This window comes from Hemitrygon akajei, chromosome 16, assembly GCF_048418815.1.
Source record: "Hemitrygon akajei chromosome 16, sHemAka1.3, whole genome shotgun sequence".
In the NCBI taxonomy this organism is placed as follows: domain Eukaryota; kingdom Metazoa; phylum Chordata; class Chondrichthyes; order Myliobatiformes; family Dasyatidae; genus Hemitrygon; species Hemitrygon akajei.
In genome coordinates this window covers 6333308-6355552 of record NC_133139.1, presented here as the reverse complement: position 1 = coordinate 6355552, position 22245 = coordinate 6333308, and the positions used below count along the sequence as shown (strand labels likewise).

The following is a 22245-nucleotide window of genomic DNA, read 5'->3' as shown; positions in this document are numbered from 1 at the left end:
CCTTGATTAATGATAAGGCTCCTGGCATAAAGAAAGATTAGGAACCCCGTCACAGACATGCACATTTTTTGCAACAGTGTGTGCTTTTACCTTCAACTTTCTCATTGCAATTTACAATTTAAATTAAGAACTGAAGACTAGATCTTGCTTAAATTCATGTAACTTCATAATACTCCCTAACACATATAATAATTGAATTTTAAATACACAATATATAAGCTATCAACCACCACTGTTCCCTCTAACCACACAGCCGCGCAGTAACTGAAATGCTCTTGCACACATAGCCTTTGTTGCCGTGCAGCTGAAATTGGATGCAGCTAGAAAACATTTGCGAAACCTGAAAGTTTTTCTTTGTTGTACTGTATTTGATTTTACCCTTTAATTAATAAATCAAATTAAATGTGTGAGTTCTCAATTTTCATTGATTATGCATAGCATATTATGGAAAAAAACATTTAAAGTGCTGACAACAACACACACAAAATGCTGGCGGAACACAGCAGGCCAGGCAGCATCCATAGGGAGAAGCGCTGTCGACGTTTCGGGCCGAGACCCTAAAGTGCTGTGCAGTTTTCGGGCCATTCAAAAAAATTCCTGCTCAGAGCAGTGGTAGGTCCGTGCATCTGTAAAAAGGGAATGTTGCTTTAAGTAAACCTGACTGCAAAATACATTATTTATTGCTTTCAGCTTCATGCTGCAGTTGCTATAGGAATCTTGTTGGTAGCAACCAGTGAAGAAAACTTTTCTGTTTACCTTGAGCAGTCAATACTGTTGTAACGGTGACTGTTCTTTCAACTATGACTTCTCTTGAAAGCAATTCTTATATTCCACGAAGAATCTTAGAAGCAGACTTCCCACAGCCAGCTGACAGGTACTATACGTCCATGTTACTTGTTGGGCATAATTGGTTCAAAAGAAAAGGCAGTAATCCTGGGAAAGATGCACATGGAGAAGCTCTTTGCTAAAAATTTTGGTCAGAAAGTTTCCATTCTTGGGCATTGCTGTTTCCATGTGCTCTCTTTATGTTCGGTGTGTTGTCAGAATCTATGTGCATGTGAAACTGCTGCAAGTAAGGTTTTGATTGTACTACTGATGCGACAATAAACCTGACTTGACTTCGCTCCCCCATAGATCCCATTGATTTTAGTGAGGACTATTGAGTCGTGGGGTGCAAAATTTCCCTTCTTCAAAATGTGTATTTTCTTTAATGTTTATAATTATTTAAAATTGTTTTAAATTTTTAACAATTGTTTTTGGAATGTTTCACATTTATTTTTTATTAAAACAGACTGTAACCAAAATAGAACTGTACTGTGGGAGCCACGGTAGCCGTAGCGGTTAACGCCAGGCTATTTACAGCTTGGGGCGTCAGAGTTCAGAGTTCAATCCCAACGTCTTCAGTAAGGAGCTTGTGTGTCGTCCCTGTGGAGTGCATGGATTTTCTCCAGGTGCTTCCGTTTCCTCTCACAATCCAAAGACATAGTGGTTAGTAGGTTAATTAGTCACTGTAAATTGTCCCGTGATTAGGCTCGGGTTAAATCAATGGGATGCAGGTGGTGCAGCTTGGAACACCAGAAGGGCCGAATCCACACTGTATCTCTAAATAAATTCTAAAATTACTAAATATTCTGTATTTAATTTTTAATTGCTTTCAAATGTCAGTGACATTCCTTTATATTTTAAAAAATGCAATTGCATCGAAGATGGATTTGTTGGCTGTCAGTTTGTGAGGTGGGACTATTACATCAACATCATTGAATTGAATTGACTTTATTTCTTACATCCTTCATATACACAAGGAGCGAAAATGTTTATGTTATGTCTCCATCTGAATGTGCAATGTGTAATTTCTAATAAATAGTCTGTACAGTAAGATATACAACAGATCAGTCAATATAGCTTAGAAATACAATTGTGTCAGCGTGAATTAATCAGTCTGATGGTCTGGTGGAACAAGATGTCCCGAAGCCTGTTGGTTCTGGCTTTAATGCTGCAGTACCGTTCCTGGATGGTAGCAGTTGGAACAGTAGTTCCAAGTTGGAACAGTTGGAACAAGCAGTTTGTGGTTGGGGAGACTCAGGTCCCCAGTGATCCTTCAGGCCTTTTTACACACCTGTCTCTGTAAATGTCCTGAATAGTGGGAAGTTCACATCTACAGATGCGCTGGGCTGTCCACACCACTCTCTGCAGAGTGCTGCGACTCGGGGAAGTACAGTTCCCATTCCAGGCTGTGACACAGCCAGTCAGGATGCTCTCAATTGTGCCCCTGTAAAAAGTCCTTAGGATTTGGGGGCTCATGCTGAATTTCTTCAACCGTCTGAGGTGAAAGAGGTACTGTTGTGCTTTTTTCACCACACAGCCGGTATGTACAGACCAGGTGAGGTCCTTGGTGATGCATATACAGAGGACCATGAAGCTTTTCACCCTCTCAACCCCAGATCCATTGATGTCAATGGGGGTTAGCCTGTCTCCATTCCTCCTGCAATCAGCTCCTTTGTTTTTGCGACATTGAGGGAGAGGTTGTTTTCTTGACACCACTGTGTCAGGGTGATGACTTCTTCTCTGTAGGCTGCTTCATTGTTATTTAAGATAAGGCCAATCAACGTGGTATCATCTGCAAATTTAATTAGCAGATTGGAGCTGTGGGTGGCAACATAGTCATGGGTGTATAGGGAGCAAAGGAGGGGGCTTAGGACACAGCCCTGAGGGTCAGAGGGGCAGAGGTGAGGGAGCCCACTCTACCACCTGCCGGTGATCTGACAGGAAGTCCAGGATCCAGCTGCACAAGGCAGGGTGAAGGCCGAGGTCTCTCAGCTTCTTGTAGAGCCTGGAGGGAATTATGGTGTTGAATGCTGAACTTTAGTCCAAGAATAGCATTCTCACATAAGCATCTTTTTTCTCCAGATGTGTAAGGACAGTCTGTAGAGCTGTGGCTATTGCGCCATCTGTCAATCAGTTGTGTCGGTAGGCGAATTGTAGGGGGTCCAGTTTGGGTGGTAACATGCTGCAGATGTAATCCTTGACCAGCCCCTCAAAGCATTTGCTTATTATCGAGGTGAGTGCGACTGGCCAGCAGTCATTTAGACATGTTATCTTGGTCTTTTTGGGTACAGAGACAATGGTGGATGTTTTGAAGCAGGAGGGGACTCTACAGTGGAAGAGGGAGAGATTAAAAATGTCTGCAAACACACCAGCCATTTGTGCCGCGCACACTCTGAGTACCCACCCCGGGATACCGTCTGGTCCCACAGCCTTGTGACTCTTCACTCGTGGAAACACCTGCGTACTTCAGCCTCAGAGATGACCAAGGTGCAGGTCGCTTCGATGACTCTCCTCGGGGGCTCAGTGTTGGTGACATGAACCAAGCATAAAAAAGATTCATCCGGTAGAGAGGCAGCGATGTTGGCAGCACCACTGCATTTAGCTTTGAAGTCTGCAGTGGTGTGCGATGATCTGCCTGTGTTGTTGGTAGAGAGTTAAGTGTGGATCTTGTCCCTGTATTGTTGTTTCGCTGCCTTGATAACTTTGTGCAGATAGTAGCTGCGTTTCTTGAGTTCCTGGTGGTTACTGGTGGTGAAAGCTCTGTCTCGTGTGGTTAGTGCTACTGGCATAGAACTGTTGATCCAGGGTTTCTGGTTTGGATAGACCTGACTGATTTTTGGGGGACAACGTTCTTGATGCACTTCCAGATGAAGCTTGTGACCCCTTCCGTGAACTCGGAGACATCCTCAGAATGAAAGACATTCCAGTTGACATCAACAGTCAAAGACTGATTGGTTGGACCAACAGTAGACGATTTTAACTATGGTCATCTCTTGTTTCGGCTTCTGCCTGTACACGAGCCTATACATTACGTCACAACAATGTTCAGAGCCCTGGTGCTAGACTGTTCTGGCCAACCAGAAAGGTCCTTGGTATCCAGACAGGTTAAATCCAAACTGGGATGACCATAGACAGAAATAGTATGGTGGCAGGCCCATGCAAGAAAACTCAGGCTAGTAATCCTGCTTCTCTCCACACAGATGCTGCCTGATGTTCTGAATATTTCTGTATTTTCTGTTATTCTATTTCACTTTCATCTTCAGGAAACCATCACAGCCAATAGAAATGTCTGCAGATCTGAACTATTATTAATTCCAAACAGTTGATAAATCACTCTGAATTTCAACATTTGTTTTCTTCCATCTAACTAATTTCAATCAGGTTTGCTTTCCTCCTGATCCCATGCACCATAATTGTATCCAGTGATCTTCCATGTTGTAGCTTTTCTAAAGTTCAGGAACAAAACATCTTTTCCCGCCACCATATCTCTTGTCCCTTCAAAGAGTACCTTCAGCTTTGTCAAGCACGAACAACCATTTTGAAATTCAAACTGAACTGACTGCTTAAGGCTAGAATACAATCTTTTTGTAATGGGCTTTTTGGACAACAAAATTTGTAGTAGATTATTTAGGATTCTCTCTGACTCATAATCAGATTTTCTTCTGGAGTTTGGTGACTGTTCTTGCATTAGCCAGTTGTGAAAGAGTAGAATTAAATAGATATTTGAACCAATTAACAGTGTAATTCAGCATTTAACAAAAATATCTCTTTTATTGCTGTGTTTGTGGTTCATTTGTGACCTTTCCAATGACTGCAGTACATTTTGCTGCTTTATATTTCATGATAACGTTTTACAACACCAAGTATTTCACAACTTGCACTAGCATTTCCTTTCTCAAGTTCTTGTTAACTTGCTTACAACTTTTAATTGGATGCACAATAACTGTAGTGTACTATAAACTCCCTGTGTGTTGACTCTTATTTCATGCCTAATCTCCTCTCAGCATTTTCCTGTTGTATTTCATCTTTCCTGTACTTGCAATATTAATCTTTTGCACCGTATTACAGTACTATGCGATATATATACATACACACACACACACATATTTAGGGTGTCTAAGACTTTTGCACTGTACTGTATTTGTCAACACGAAGCGGAGAGCGAGTTTGTAAATTTTGCAGAGTAAAGGATGTTGGGAATGGCAAAGGTGGAGTGCAGCGGAAGGGGTCTGGGTCAGGTGGCAAAGAAGGAGTTCCAGGGGTGGGGGGTGATGCAGGTGTAGACACACCCAGCCGTGAGACACCAGGCAAGGTCATTTGATTCCAAACAATTGATTTATTGATCATTACAGAATGTCCCTCTGGTGCTTCCTGCTCCCTCCCCTCTCCATTCTCCTTTTCCCAACTGTGATCCCCCTCTCCCTGCCCTCTTCCCACTCTCAGTCCACAATAGAGACCCGTATCAGAAACAAACACACACACACACACACACACACACACACACACACACACACACACACACACACACACACACACACACACACACACACACACACACACACACACACACACACACACACACACACACACACACACACCTTTTCCACAGTACTGAATCTATTGTTCTTTCATCTTCAGCAACTCATCCACTGTAAATAGAAATGTTTGCAGATCTCCACAGTACATCTGTAGGAATTTGTGAGAGTCTTTGGTGAAATACTAATTCTCCTCAAACTGCTGATGAAATATAGCTGTTGCTGTGCCTTCTTTGCAATTGTGTCGACATACAGGGCCCAGGACAGTTCTTCAGAAGTAAGGTTCACATGTAAGGATGCAGGAGGGAAGTCCCTGTGTTTGAAAGGTCTCTCTCTCTCCCTTGATACAGTCAGAGCATGGTGCTGGAAACCTGTGCCTTGGGCAAGGTTTAATCGAGGTGCTTTCTGCAGCTCATGTAATGGTGTGTCTCTGGTTTCTGGTCATTCCTTTCTCTGTGTTATTTTGGGCGATTTTGTTCAGTGTGGCCTGCAGGAAACAAACAGCATTACCAGAACTAGAATTGAGCTGAAGTGAATATGCCTGTGTTTCTACATTCTCTGTTTTTGATTTTTTTTGCTGTTTGTATGATTTGTTTATTTTGCACGTGGTGGAGGGGGGTTGTTTGATATTTTTCTTTGAGCGACTTCCATGGAGTTTCTTTGTTTCATTGCTGTCAGTGGGAAGATGAATCTCAGGGTTGTATACAGCATACATTGATAATGAATGTAAATATACTTTGAATGCTTGGTGATTTTCCTTCAGTTTGTCTTTTTTTATATATTGTTTCAGGGTCCTACAAGCTGAGTATGTAACAGCAATGGCTGCACCAGTGATTAGAAATTCCGTTTACTGGAAAGTCTCAGAAGCGGATCCTGGACGGGTGTGCTATACGGAACTAGCCAACTGTGACAGCAGAGCAACGTACACCAGGTGGCTTCAGTCTTACAGAGAGAGAGAAAAGAGAAGCCTTTTGCCTGGTACAGTAACATGATATTACTTATAGAATGAATAACTTAACAGAATAAGTAATCCGGTTTAAGATGGCGCTACTGATGACGGGTGACATCTTACTGGCCGTTCATAAAGCAAGAAATACAATTGAATGCTTTATTAAAAACACTTTTTCTGTGGTAAATTGAGGGAAACTGTCACTGCAAACAAGAGGCGAGTGAAGGCGAGGCTGACTCGAGGGTCGAGGTGTGCGAGTATGTGGCGAAGTTGGAGCGAAGTCAAGGCGAAGCGGTCGGAGCGAGGGTGAGGCAAGTTCAAAATGCAGTCAGAGACGGAGTTGGAGTGAGCGGAGGGGAGGGGTTTCGGACCCACGCACATAAACAGGAGTCAGGTTGGATCAATCTAAGCAGAGGGTCAATTTGGAAACGTCAGGTTTGGGCCAGAATGTGGCAGCAGAGACCAGGCCCAAAGCCTATCAATGTAGTAGGGCCCGCGTCCTAGTGCAGGTGGTGAGCTGGTGTTTGGACAATTTAAATGTCAGGCCAGATAGACTGAAAAGGTAGGGTGTGGGGACCGGAAGTGAGGGCCTGGCCAATTCTGCTTGCTGCCCTGCGACATTTACTCCACTCTCCTCAGAACTGAGGCTGAGGCGGTGGCTGTGGGCCTACTCTGACTGCTCCAGTGTCTGAGAGCTTCACAACGATTTGCCCCACTGTGTGATGAACTGATGCTGAGGCTGTGGGCCTGTCCCAAGCTTTGGGTCTATGTACTCACTTTAGCTTGTGAATGAAGTTGCTTGCTTTTATTGTTTGCGTGATTTGTTCTTCTTTCTCCCTCTGCACATTGGGTGTTGATCAGTTGTTTTACAAACAAGAGAAAATCTGCAGATGCTGGAAATCCAAGCAACACACACAAAATGCTGGAGGAACTCAGCTGTCCAGGCAGCACCTATGGAAAAAACTACAGTCGACGTTTTGGGCCGAGACCCTTGGGCAGGACCAGAGAAAAGAAAGCTGAGGAGTAGATTAAAAGGTGGGAGGAGGGGAGAGAGAACCACAAGGTGATGGATGAAACTGGGAGGGGGAGGTATGAAGTAAAGATGTGGGAAGTTGATTGGTGAAAGAGATACAGGGCAGGAGATGAGGACAGAAGGCCAAGGAAGAAAGAAAATGGGGGAGGAGCACCAGGGGGAGACAATTTAATTGAGTTCTTTCAGGTTTCTTGTTTTCTGGCTGCCTGTAAGCAGTCAAATCTCAATGTTGTATAATTTATATAGACCTTGATAATAAAAGTACTTTGAACTAACTAAATTCATTTCATGGGGCTGAATACTTAAGGACAGACAGACAGACATACTTTATTGATCCCGAGGGAAATTGGGTTTTGTTACCAACCAAGAATAGTGTAGAAATATAGCAATATAAACCCATAAATAATTAAATAATAATAAGTCACTCATGCCAAGTGGAAATAAGTCCAGGACTAGCCTATTGGCTCAGGGTGTCTGACAATGAGGAGAGATTGAGTTGCCTGGGACTGTACTTGCTGGAATTCAAAAGAATGAGAGGAAATCTTATAGAAGCATATAAAATGATGAAAGGGATAGGTAACATAGAGGCAGGAAAGTTGTTTCCGCTGGTAGGTGAAACTAGAACTAGGGGACATAGTCTCAAGATTCGGAGGAGCAGATTTAGGATGGAGATGAAGAGGAACTGCTTTTCTCAGAGATTAGAGTTCTCTGCCCAATGAAGCAGTGGATGCTACCTCAGTAAATATATTAAAGACAAGGTTGGATAGGTTTCTTTATAGTAGAGGAATTAGAGGTTATGGGGAAAAGGCAGTGGGTGGAGATGAGTCCACGGCCAGAACAGCCATGATCTTATTGAAGGGCGGAGCAGGCTGGACGGGCCGGATGACCGACTCCTGCTCCTATTTCTTATGGTCTTAATATGGATGGAAACATCAATCAAAACAAATCTAAACTCATGATATCTTAGCACAAAGAAACAGAAGTAATATAAAATGTTCATGCCATTAACCTCCAGCCTGACAGCATGAATATCCTTCCAGTAAAAAAAAGTATTTTTCCTCCCCCTCCCCTCTTCTTCTATTCTCTGGCCTGCCCTGTTCCCTCTTCTCACCTGCTATCACCTCCCCCTGGGTTCCCCTCCTCCTTCCCCTTCTCCCATGGTCCACTCTCCTCTCCTATTAGATTCCTTCCTCTCCAGCCCTTTACCTTTCCTGCCCATCTGGCTTTACCTATCACCTTCTAGCCATCCTCCTTCCCCCTCCCTCACCTTTTTATTTTGGCTTCTTCCCCCTTCCATTCCAGTCCTTATGAAGTGTCTTGGCTCGAAATGTTGACTGTTTATTTACTTCCATAGATTCTGCCTGACCTGCTGAGATCCTTCAACATTTTGTGTGTATTGATCTGGATTTCCAACATCTGCACATTGTCTCGGGTTAATAAAAAATATTTAATATATTTGAGAGATTTCTTTTGTTTTTTTCCTGTTTTTATATCAGATTTCTAGCATTTACAGCTTTGAACCTGTACTGTTCAATTATCAAATATTTGTGTAAAGAAAAGTTAATCTTTTAGCACCCCTCCAAAACCAGAAAGTTTTGGCATAAGTCTTTATATTATTTCTCAAGTTCCATTTCACTGCAATCTGCTATCATTTTGTGAGAGCTGAACGAAGTTAACCCACTGAAGCTCACCATGTGATGTATAAGACAACAGTGTTTTTAACCTTGAATGGGCTCTCAAAAGCAGGTTGTGCTATTCTTTATTTCTGGCAGTAGGTGGCAGCGGTGTGCCATTGATTTGCAGTGAGTAGGCGTGGCAATGGGGAGAAATGAAGTAATATTTTTCCTGGAATCATAGGCGATTATGATTAATCCATAAATTCCATCCTCCCACTTGTGGTTAGGCACAACACACACATAAAAGAAATTTCACTCATGGTTGTTCTCTTTTGTGTGCCATGGTAGCATGACACTGTTTCAGCTCGAGGCATCGGAATGTGGAGTTCAATTCTCGCTACCTCTTTAAAGGGCTTCTATGTTTGTACTTGGAATGCGTGAGTTTCCTCCGGGTGCACCAGTTTTCTCCCACGGTCCGAAAACGTACCGGGTAGTTGGTTAATTGGTCATTGGAAATGTCCCGTGATTAGTCTTGAGTTAAACTGGCAGATTGCTGGGCACTTCAGCTCAAGGGGCCAGATGGGCCTATTCTGCGATACATCTTGTCTGAAACATCGACTGTTAATTCTCCTCATGATGCTGCTGGACCTGCTGAGTTCCTTTAGCATTTTGTGTCTGTTTGAGGAACTCAGCGGGTCAGTTCTGATACAAAGCATCGACAATTCCTTCTCCCCCCACAGATGCTGTTCGACCTGCTGAGTTCCTCCTGCAGGTTGCTTGTTACTCCAGATTCCAGAAACTGTAGGGTCAGATTGTGAGTCCCATATTGAGGGATAGATGGAGTCGATCCAGAGGAGGTCAGAATGATCCCACGAATGTAAGGAGCTAACATGAGGAGAGCTTGATGGCTCTGGGCCTGTACCTGCTGAAGTTCGTAAGGATGAGGGGAGATCTTACTGAAGCTTTCTGACACTGAAAGTCCTGGATAGAGTGGACATGGAGAGGATGCTTCTATTAGTTCTTCAGCCAGAAGTTTGTGAATCTGTAGAGTTCATTGCCCGAGATGGCTGTGGAGGACAAGTCATTGGGTGTATTCCAAGTAGACGTTGATAGGTTCATGATTGGTGGAGGGTTAAATGTTATGGGGTGAAGGTGGGGGAATGGTGTTGAAAATAAAATCAGCCATTATTGAATGTGACTTTGTAACTAGACATCAATCATAAATTCATTCAATGGTGAGAATCTGTTCAGAGGGTCTGTAGTTTCCTGTCATCTGTACACAACACTATCACCTTAAAATGACAGAACCTGTATTTATATGGAAACTCCCAATCCTCATCACAAGAAAACTCAATACATTACTTTAGAGGTATAATCACATTAGTTTTATAACCAACAGATACAAAATGCTGGAGGAACTCAGCAGGTCGGGCAGCATCTATGGAGGTGAATAAACAGTCATTTTTTTCAGGCCGAGACCCTTCATCAGGACTGGAAAGGAAGGGGGAAGAGGCCAGAATAAGGTGTGGTATTCTGGATTTTGCCCCTTTCCTTTCAAGTCCTGATGAAGGGACTCGACCTGAAACATTGACTGTTTAGCCCTGTCCATAGATGCCACCTGACCTGCTGAGTTCCTCCAACATTTGGTTTGTGTTACTTCAGATGTCCAGCATCTGCAGAACTGTTTTATGAACAATCACAGTTGCTTAGCGGTTAGCAGGACGCTATTACAGTTTTGCCGATTAATTCCAGCGTCCTCTGTTAGCAAGTTGCTTCCTGTGTGCACGTGGGATTCCTCCAGGTGCTACAGTTTTCACCCACAGTCCAAAGACGTACTGGTTAATAGGTTACTTGGTCTTTTTAAATTGTCCTGTGATTCGGCTAGGGTTAAGTCGGGGTTGTTGGCTTGTCAGTCTCTTTGAGCCGGAAGGGCCTGATTTCTGCTGTCTCTCTAGATAAAGTAAATAAAGAATTTCCTAAAGTCACACAAGCAGTGAAAGATAGAATGATATATCTTGTGATGCACTCAGATACATCATCAGTGATGAAACCGGGGGTTGCAGATGTGTTTCGGGTCTTTCAACATCAGACATTCTCGCCCAGACAGCCCAGCTGGGGATGATCAGGCCCTGACTTGTGTCTGAGTAGCATTCTGCCATGGATCACTCCTCCTGATCCACAGCTATCCTGAAGCTCGCTCTACTCCCTTGTGTGTTCCTGATTGCTTTCCTCTTCTGAGCTCCAGAGATGTCCATCCAGCTGCTGGCTCAGCAGAGGGATTGACCAGCATACCCTCTGCAGCCCACCTCTACAGGCAAACAATGTGCCCGTCATCCCTTGCTGCAGCACTCCAACACCAAGCCTTGGTAATTTGTCCTTATCCTTTCATGGGCCTCCTCTGTCTGGTCTTCCCAGGGAGCAGTCAGCTCCAATATGACCACCTGTCCAGATGATTCTGGCAGCTACACTATGCCTGGCCTAAGCATTGTCGAGATGTACTCAGTGAACCTGAGCCGTTTCCCTAGGTCGACTCTCAATTGCCAGTCTCTTCTGTTCCTAGGAGGCCAGCATGCTCCTTGGATTGGCTTTGAGCCTTCTCCCCTGCCTAGATAAAAATAACGATTTACTTGAATTTGGTGCATTCGGTGTGGAAGAAACATCACAATATTAAGCCAACTAATGCATTTTGAAGGTGTAAACTTATTTCGTCTCAAAAACGGAAAATGCCAGCAACTCCCAGCCATTTTCATTTCTACTATTTTCTGTTCCTGTTTCAGAATCCCACCATGTGCATTTTTTTACTCTTTAATTAACAGTTTGTCTGCAGATTGATCACAAGTTTGTACCTGGTCAGACATAACATCTAATTCCTGGACCAACTAGACCAATTTCTGTGGTACACCTGGTGTTTAACCTAACTCTGCTGTGATAAAAGGACACAAGACGAGGTCTGGACATATCTTGAACAGCAATTATTTCATTACATCCAGAGTAATGATTATTTTGTTCTCCTTTATACTTGAGTACTGGAAACAGCATTAAACACATCAGAATCTTGAATATGGAAGGAGTTTAGAGTGAGATTTATACTGATGTATGGTTTGTTCTTCCCAGGAACCTGAGCAAACCTTTAACTGTAATTCCGTAGAAACACAAGAGTTGCAGATTCTGGAAATCCAGAGCAACACACACAAAACTCTGGAGGAACCCAGCAGGTCAGGCAGCATCTATGGAGAGGAATAAAGAATCGATGTTTTGGGTTGAGAAAGGTCTTGGACCAAAATGTCGCTGTTTATTCCCCTCCATAGATGCTGCCTGACCTGTTGAGTGTAACTCTGCTCTGTAATTGCTCAGAATCAGTTTGATTATCACTGACTTATAGTATATGGCATAAAATTTGTTGTTTTGTGGCATAAGTACAGAGCAAAGACATAAAAATCAATCAATTTAAAAAATAAATAAATAATGCAAAAAGGAATAATGAGGTAAAGCTCATGGACCGTTCAGATATCTGATGGTGGAGGGGAAGAAATCGTTCCTGATTCACATCTCCAAGCCAAATTGATTCCACTGTTTAATTCTGCCTGAACATGTTGTTTCATTAAACAAATATATATTTTTATTAGTTCAATGTCTTTAACAAATGTACTGTAAGTGACAATGCAGAAAAGCAGCAGAAATTGGGTCCTCAGGCTCCTGCATCTCCTCACTGACGATAGACTGCTGGTTGGAAGTCTGTGATTTAAATCTGTTGACATTGCAGTACAATCAAGCACAAGGGACTTTTCACCCTTCATCGCGTATCACTGGCAAATGTCATCAAACTTGTTTTGTGGCAGCAGTACATTGCAATACTTAATAACAAAAACTGTAAATTACAGTAAGAAGTACATGTATGTATGTATCTATGATCTATATATAGGTTATCCATCATATATTTATATAAGTAAATTATAGAAGTACTGTGAAAAGTGCTGTAAAAAAGGTGAGGTAGTGTTTATGGCTTCATGGTCCATTCAGAAATCTGAAGACAGAAGGGAAGCAGCTGTTCCAGAAACATTTAGAGTGTTTCTTCATTCTCTAGTAGTTCCTCCTTGATGGTAACAATGAGAAGAAGGCATGTCATAGCTGACAGGGATCCTTTCCGACGCCTTTTTGAAGATGTCCTCATGGAGGCTGGTGCCCATGATGCAGCTGGCTGAGTTTACAACTTTCTGCAGCTTTTTCCGATCCTGTGCAGTGATTCTCCTCCATACCAGGCAATAATGCAACCAGTTAGAATGCTCTCCACAGTGGAAATTTGCAAGTGTCTTTGGTGACATACTAATTCTCCTCAAACTCCTGATGAAGTATAACTGCTGTCTTGCCTTCTTTGTAATTGTAACAAAATGTTGAGCCCAGGAAAGATCTTCAGAGATGTTGACAACCAGGAATTGATTGATTGTCCATCATATCCAATGATGAGAGTAAGATTTGAACAGTTCTTCGAAGATGTGAACTACATAAAGAAATCTGTGCAAAGGAGTTTTGAAAGTGAAAAAGTCATTGCACTGGGTCAGTTCCTGGAGTGTACGGATCTGTACCTTTTAGCACAATGACTCCCCTTAGCACTGATTATTGACTGATAACTTACCATGCATATCGATTTGTTGCTCTCTTTGCAAAATGAATTTACATGTTAACTTCTACTCTGAGTGTGTGCCTTTACTTACTTGATATGTAGTTGTACAGACAGAACAAATTGGCAATGAGTACGAACCTAAATGACAGCAAATATCAACAACTGCACTGATGGTTATGAGTTGACAGAACTTGGAGGAAGGGAGAGAGACAGCGAGGGGAAAGAGTGAACCTGTACAGAGAAGGTTGTCACAGGTGCTAGCACAGGGATGCTTGAGTGACAGTACACAGTACACAGTGAGAGACGCACAACTGGCAAAGTTAAAATGAAAATAACGTGATGATGGCCTAAGTTGGGAAAGTTGACAAATTTGATAGTGCTAGTGAGGACTGGAACCGTAAATGGAGAGGCTTGAACTGTATTGTATTGCTAACGACGTGGACAAGGAAATGAAATTTTCCATGCTTCTTAGCTTAATGGGTGCTCAAACGTAAAGTCTCTTACACAACTTAATAACTCTTGAAAAGCCAGCAAGCAAAACATTTGACAAAATTGTTGAAATTTTACAAAATCACTTGAACCCAAAGTGCTGGTAATAGCTGAGATATTTAGATTTCACAAAAGGAACCAATCAAAGGATAAAAGCTTTTCTGAATACATTGCAGAACTGTGCAAACTTTTCCAATACTGTGATTTAGGATATGGACTTTCTGAATGTATTAAGGGACAGGCTTGTATGTAGCATGTATAGTCCTACTTGTCCATTGCTTTAACAGATTACAATGTGGACAACTTCTTCTGTATGGACAACCTTCTCTATACAGGATCACTCTTTCCCCTCGCTGTCTCTCTCCCTTCCTCTGAGTTCTGTTAACTCATAACAGTTGTTGATATTCACTATTACACAGACTTTTGTGTGTCAGAAGTCTGTTAAAGCTAAGGACAAGGTGGACAACTTCCTTTTTGTGTATCGGAACTCTGTTCATGTGACAACAAATCAAACACCTGCAATGCTGTTCATGAGCAGGAATCTGAGACCTTGCATAGACCTCCTGAAACCAGATAACCAGATCTGTGGAGTTCAGCCAGTTGCCGAGTAAATCAGCAATGATCTTGAGGTTGTACAGGAAGTCCTAGCGTGTGATCTCAGAGAGGACAAGTGGCACCCGTTAGGACAGCTACAAGAACTGGACCACTGATGTATGTAGTGGAAGCTGCAGATCAGACGTGGAGACGTCATGTGGACCAGATATTGGATGCTCAACCAAAGGACACACCTGGGTCGTCAGCGTTCAACAAGGTGGGCACATTACAGTCAGCGGACGTATCTCTCAGCGATGATCTTGTCACTGACAGCAACGTGACAACGGAAGCGGAGAACGTTGTCTTAGACAAGACACCTGCAAACTGGATGCCACTCCACAGGTCCAGAGGCACTGTCCTGGAAGAAACAGAGCAGCACCCAAAAGACTGAACCTTTATTATAGTGAAGTTAGTTACAGACTGTTATTTGTAAAAAAAGAAAAATTAAACAAACACTGTTTTTGTGAAAGCATATTTATATGGGCACGGAAATTGAATGTTTTGTTACATATACAGTTTTATGTTACATTAATCTAAAGGGGGAGCAAGTGTAATGTATGGATCTATATTTTTAGCGCAATGATGCCCCTTAGCACTATGTATGGACTGATAACTTACTCATGCGCATTGATATGTAGCTCTCTCTGCAAAGGGAAGTTACACGTTAACTTCACCTCCGAGTGCGAGCCGTTATTTATTTGGCATGTAGTTGCGCAGACACAACAGTTCCCCTCTCTCGATTTCATTAGTCTGGGTCCAGTGCTACGAGTAGTCATCACAAACTGGGGTCTTCCATGTTTGCAGTGGATGACCGCGACCTACTGTGCCTTGTCATGCCCTTTGCTCTCCACCTTCCTGACCGATTTCATTCACCCAGTCCGCCAGAGCGGATTTCACACATTAGGACAGTCCCTATCTCACGGGGTTATGAGTCTTGCCGTCTACCCTCACCTGGTTTAGCCGGCCTGTCGAAGCAGTTTACAGGGGCGTGGCTGCGTTCACGTTCAAACAACTACTTGGAGCCACAGGTGAGAGCTGAGTGTCCAGTGGGGTCCAAAGGTGAGTGAGCTGCCCTGAAGTGGGCATGACAAGCTCCTTCACTAGGCATGCCTGGTCACACCACAGAGCCCGCTAGAGAAACTCACTGTGAGGTGTCCAGGACAGTGATATGAAGGAGCTAAGCCAAGAATTTGCTTTCAATGAAAGAAGAATCCTAAAACAGCAGGGCAATCCCAGACATTTCCAATTTCCTAAAAAAGTATTTCCAAACATTGCCATATTTAGAGTAGATAGTGTGGCACTGCTGCAGCTTAGGGTGTCAGAACTCTGAGTTCAATTCCAGTGTAAGCAGGTTTGTACATTCCTTCCCATGTGCCTGTGGGTTTCCTCGGAGTGCTTCAGTTTCCTCCCACGGTCCAAAGACGCACTGGGTAGTAGGTTAGATGGCCATTGTAAATCGTCCTGTGGTATTTCACTGCTATATTTTATTAGGAGTCTGAGGAGATTTGGTTTGTTAACTAAAACACTCGATAACATCTACCATTGTACTGTGGAGAACATTCTGACTGACTGCATCACCAGCTAGTCTGGGGGGGAAGGGGCACGTTTCTGCGCAAGATCGAATTAAGTTGCAGAAACTTGTAAAATTTAGTTATCCTCCGTAGTATCCAAGCCATCTTCAAGGAGCGGTGCCTTAGGAAGGCAGCGTCCATCATTAAGGACCCCCACCACCCCTCTTCACACTGTTACCATCGGGAAGGAGGTACAGAAGCCTGAAGGCACACACTCAGCGATTCAGGAACAGCTTCTTCCCCTCTGCCATCCGATTCCTGAATGGACATTGGACCCATAAACACTACTTCACTACTTTCTTATTGCTGTTTTTTTTGCACTACTATTTTATCTTAACTATTTAATAGGCATATATATGCTTACCGTAATTCAAATTTTTCTCTATATTCATTTATCATGTATTGTGTTGTACTGCAGCCGTAAAGTTAACAAACTTCATGGCTAGTGATATTAAATCTGATTCGGCGAGTGTTAAATCGGTGGGTTGCTGGGAAGTGGGGCTCAGCAGACTGGAATCTCCTGTTTTGTGCCGTATTTCCATAAACAAACAAATAAATAAGGTTACCCAGACTCCAAGTCAAATTCATTCCAATGTCCAATTCTGCCTGAACATATTGTTTCATTAAAAAAACAAATATTTTTGTTAATTCAGTGTTTTTCATAAGCATACTGAATGTGACAATGCAGAACAGGAGTTTATGGAGATGATTAACCATGATCTGAATTCCTATATTAATTTTGATTCAATAGCCTACAGAGTACAGATGAGAGAAACCAACTGCTCTGCTGCTACACTACCAGCGCAGTCCCTGTCCCATCCAGTGAGGTGGCGAGATATACCTGTGCCCAGATAAAGAGTTTGGTAAGTATGGTACTGCAATTGGTATTGGCTGAATGCAATAAGAGGTCGTATGCACCACACACTTAGAATGAATATCGGTTTGAGTTTAATGCAGTGTCAATAACCAGAACGTTACTGGGGCTGCAGGAGTTAAATTACAAGGTGAGATTACCCAAACTACACTCTTATTTATTTATTTGAAGATACAACACAGAATAGCCCCTTCCAGCCATGCCGCCCGGCAACCCTCAATTTAACCTGAGCCCAATCATGGGGCAATTTACAATGACCAATTAGCCTACCAACTGGTACGTCTTTAGACTGTGGGAGGAAACCGCGCCCTGTGCTGTAAATGTGTCGCAATAACCGCTGCACTACCGTGGTGCAAAGTTCTTCCATCCCTAGAATTTATATGTTCAACTCCACAGGCTTCAACTCTCCATTCTGAATTTTGCCTCTGTTCGGTTTATTAAACTTTGTGGGTGGTGCTTAAGAAGTACCGCTCCCATGAAATGCTTTCAGTAAGATCTCTAGGCAGAGAACTCTCTGTCTCTGACCCAGGCGAGTGAGGGTGAGGCAGGTGGGTCAGAGACTGGGTGGCAACTGGCCGGGAACAATAAGGTAGATACAGTGCTGGATGCTGATGTTTCTGATCTGAGGGTCTTCGGAAGTTGAGAATGAGGAATGAAATGTGTTGCTTTCAATTGTTATTAAGCACCACAAGAACAAAGAAGATGAGGCATGAGGGAGAGGGAGAGGGAGAAGGAGGGGGAGGGAGAGTGAGAGAGGGGGAGGGAAGAGAAGGAGGGGAGGGGGAGGTAGAGGGAGGGAAGAAGGAGGGGGAGGGGAGAGGGGGAGGGGGAGAGGGAGACAGGGAGGGAAAAGGTGAAAGGGAGACGAAGAGGGAGGGTGAGAGGGAGAGGGAGAGAGAGGGGAGAGGGAAGAGGGAGAGAGACCCTACTGGCAGGGAAAAGAACAAAGGGGAAAGAGAGAAGAATGGAGACAAAGGGGATGAGACACATGGTGTGGTGTTATTGCAAATTTCATATCATATGATATAATTTGGTTGTATTTGCTGTTGACCTCAACAAATGACAGAGCTGAAATCTCTACAACATCCCTCAGTAACGACGAGCCAGAGGATGGAGAGGACCAGGACAGATCCTTACAACCCAAGTGTCTATGAAGAACTTACCTGATCGAAATATCAGTAACTGCAAATTGTTGGTAGAATCTCAGAAGGAGATGAGAGGGTGTCCAGGAGTGAGATATGCCAACTAGTGGAGTGGTGTCGCAGCAACAACCTGGCACCCAATGTGAGTAAGACGAAAGAGCTGATTCAGGAAGGGTAGACGAAGGAACACATACCAATCCTCATAGAGAGATCAGAAGTGGAGAGAGTGAGCAGTTTCAATTTCCTGGGTGTCAAGATCTCTGAGGATCTAACCTGGTCCCAACATATCAATGCAGTTATAAAGAAGGCAAGACAGCGACTGTACTTCATTAGGAGTTTGAAGAGATTTGGCATGTCAACAAATACACTCAAAAACTTCTATAGTTGTGCCATGGAGAGCATTCTGACAGGCTGCATCACTGTCTGGTATGGAGGGGCTACTGCACAGGACCGAAAGAAGCTGCAGAAGGTTGTAAATCTAGTCAGCTCCATCTTGGGTACTAGCCTACAAAGTACCCAGGACATCTTCAAGGAGCGGTGTCTCAGAAAGGCAGCATTCATTATTAAGGACCTCCAGCACCCAGGGCATGCCCTTTTCTCACTGTTACCATCAGGTAGGAGATACAGAAGCCTGAAGGCACACACTCAGCGATTCAGGAACAGCTTCTTCCCCTCTGCCATCTGATTCCTAAATGGACTAATCTTTGGAGACTACCTCACTTTATTAATATATATTATTTCTGTTTTTGCACTATTTTTAATCTATTCTATATATGTGTACTGTAATTGATTTATTTATTATTATTTGTTTTTCTCTTTTTCTTCTATATTGTGTATTGCATTGAACTGTTGCAGCCGAGTTAAAAAATTTCGCAATAATAACCTGATTGTGATTCTGATTCTGAGAACAAGTTAATGCTTATAAGGAGAGGTTGTGGGCAAAGTGAAAGACAATATTGTTTTCACCACTGGGCCCCACTAATGGGGACAACACAAAGGCGTAGCAGCTAGGGTGTACTTTATGTTATAAAATTATATTTTATAATGAATACAATGACAGTAATTGAAATAACTTATTTTATAAAATGCTTTATGTTTACATTATATATAAATTATCTGTTCTATTTAATAAGGGTGCCATGGTAGTGTTTTGGTTAACACGACACAGTTACTACTTGGGGTGTTCCAGAGTTCAGAATTCAATTCCAGTGCCATCAGTAAGGAGTTTGTACGTATTCCCAGTGGCCATGTGGGTTTCCTCTGAGTACTCCGGTCCACCCCCCCCCCCCACCCACAGTCCAAAGACGTGCCGGTTAGTAGGTTAATTGGTCATTGCGAATTGTCCTGTGATTAGGGTGGGGGTGAACAGCTGGGTTGCTGGGTGGTGAGGCTTGAACAGCTGGAAGGGCCTGTTCTGCACGTTATCTCCAAATAAGTAACTAATGCACAGGTAAATAAAATTAAATGTTAACATATTTTGAATAATTAATAATAGAATTATAAATTAATAAAAATAAATAACATTTAGTATTTCACAGCAGCATTTTTATCTAACGCAATGTTTTCCTGATAACATCATGATAATTGATTCTTGTTTTCTTCTTCTAGTTGTTGGACGTCACAAATTATCCATGTTCCAGGCAATGCCGTGCAACTTCCTCGTCTCGTCACCTCCTCATCGGTGCTCAGCTAGCAACTACGCCTTTCTTGGGAACTTTGCATTGAAAATACATCTTCTCATTTTCCCTCGGAATATTTACTGCGCTGAAAGCTTTCCAAAACAGACAAAGTATATGGTTACCAAACAATTTCCTCACAGTGCTCTCGCTACACATCTGTAGCCATGGTCGGGTGTGAAGATGCACTGGCCAGGTAGCAAGTAGATGATGGTTGCTGTCCATTCTATCACAGCTGCCAGTTCAGGTACCTCCAGTGAAGTGCCGATTATCTGGCATTTTGGGGATTTTGGTTTAACTGATTGTTGTTATTATTGGATGATGTCCAATTATCATTCCATTCCAACGTGTCAGTCCGTGGCTTCATCGTGGCACAAGAGCAGGCCGTGGACCGACATGTTGGAACGTTGCAACGTGAAAACAGATCTCTACAAGGTGATCGAAATGAATTACAAATATATGACTCAAAATAAAACATGAAAACTTCTAAGGATGGTTGATACTTTTTATAAGCACTGTTTATGTACTTTGATAATAAAACGTACTTTGAACTTTGAATTGATTATTGTAAATTGGCCTGTGATTAGGCTGGGGTTAAAATCCATGGGTTGGTGGGCCTGTATCTCTGACAGCTCTGGTGAGCCATTTACCAAACCACTGGGGCTTCTGAACCGTCAGGTTTCGATTATTAGGTCCACAAGTTCTGTTTGACATGTGTAACCGATCAGTTCTGCTGCTGTTTCGTTTCTGAGCCTGCATCAACCTGCCAGTACAGCATTCAGGAGGAAGCTTTGCTATTGCCACAGATTTTTACTCAGGACAGCGTCAAGATTCACTTTTGTGTGTCAGAAATAAAAAGCTGGCTGTTTATTCTAATTGCAGTGTGCGTGTGTGTGTGTGCAACTATGTAACATCATGTTTATTTAAGTTCAAGTTCAAGGTAAATTTGTTTTCAAACTACATAAATGTCATCATATACAACCCTGAGGCTCATTTCCTTGCAGGCATTTGATGTAAATACAAAGAAGAAAAAGCAAAATAGCAATGATAAATGAGCAATGAATATTGAGAATATGAGATGAGAAGTCCATTGGTTGAGGGAACATTTTTGTGTTGGGGTGAGTGAACTTGGGTGAAGTTATCCTCACATGTTTGTTAGAGGGTTGAACACAGAACATGGAACACTACAGCCCTTCGGCCAATGATGTTGTGCTGACAATTTAACCTACACAAAGATCAACCTTCAATGAGCTGCATAATTATCTTTTAGCGATACTTTGGAGTTCTCTGTATTTTTGAAGTGGGAGTTAACAGTCAGAGGAGTGTGCACGTTTGCATATTTAATTACTGAGGCCATCTGTCTGTCAGAGTCAGCCACGGTTTTTGTGTCCTCGCTGTCCTACACAAGCCAGGGCAGTACAATATGGAGAACAAGCTGGTGTCCATGTGGCAGGCTCCCCTTCTCCACGCAGCCGATAATCCAAACAACACTCCCTCGAACTTTTGTTACAGCAGCACCGACCAGCCATTACTCTGAGCAGGAACCATTACTCTTGGAGGCATCCCCTTTGGATGCTTCACCCTGATTCCACAGCTTCGCAGGTGAAACCTATTTATTCTCTCCTCCCTGTTTCCATTTTTGTCACTTTTCTGACTCTAGGGTGATGTCACAGGCTTATTCCAGCCCGACAGAGGGAGAGGCTAGATTCTTTCCCAGCTTGACAAATGAATGCGTTTTCATATCAGACCACTTGTGATGCTCTTTGGTGGAGCTTTCTCTCTCACTGTTCCTCTGGTAATGAGTCATTATCTGGAGGTAATTTTTATCTAATAATAACCATCTCTCGCTTTGCTAGCTCACAAGTTATGTCACAGTTAATCTTGAAATGGATTTTCTAAAAACACTGCTAAGATAAAGACGTTTCCCATTGGAAAAATACAGTGAAATGCATCATTTGTATCACATAAAATCTGCCAGGCTTGTGCTGGGTAGAACACAAGCATTGCCAGGCTTCAGGCACCAACGTAGCATGCCCACAACTTACTAACCCTGAACTGTACGTCTTTGGACTGTGGGAGGAAACCGGAGCACCCAGAGGAAACCCACGCAGTCACGGGGAGAGCGTACAAACTCCTTACAGAGAGCGGTGGGAATTGAACCTGATCACTGCACCTGGTGCTCCCAGGCAGTCTCCCATCCAAGTACTTGAGCCTGCTTAGCTTCTGACTTCGGATGGCATCTGATGCTTTCAGGCTAGTGCGGATATAGGGATTTCTAGCCTGCTTCACTCTCTAGTCAACCATAAGTCAGTGTCCAGTT

The 22245-nt window shown here is 43.0% G+C and overlaps 1 long non-coding RNA gene across 1 annotated transcript; it reads left to right on the top strand.

Annotated features, from left to right (window-relative positions):
- The first annotated feature begins 759 nt into the window (after positions 1–759).
- On the top strand, positions 760–20483 carry LOC140740340 (uncharacterized). The gene is made up of 4 exons (XR_012101819.1): positions 760–874; positions 6151–6338; positions 16985–17096; positions 19858–20483. It is a non-coding gene; the product is annotated as an uncharacterized lncRNA (long non-coding RNA).
- Positions 20484–22245: the final 1762 nt, after the last annotated feature.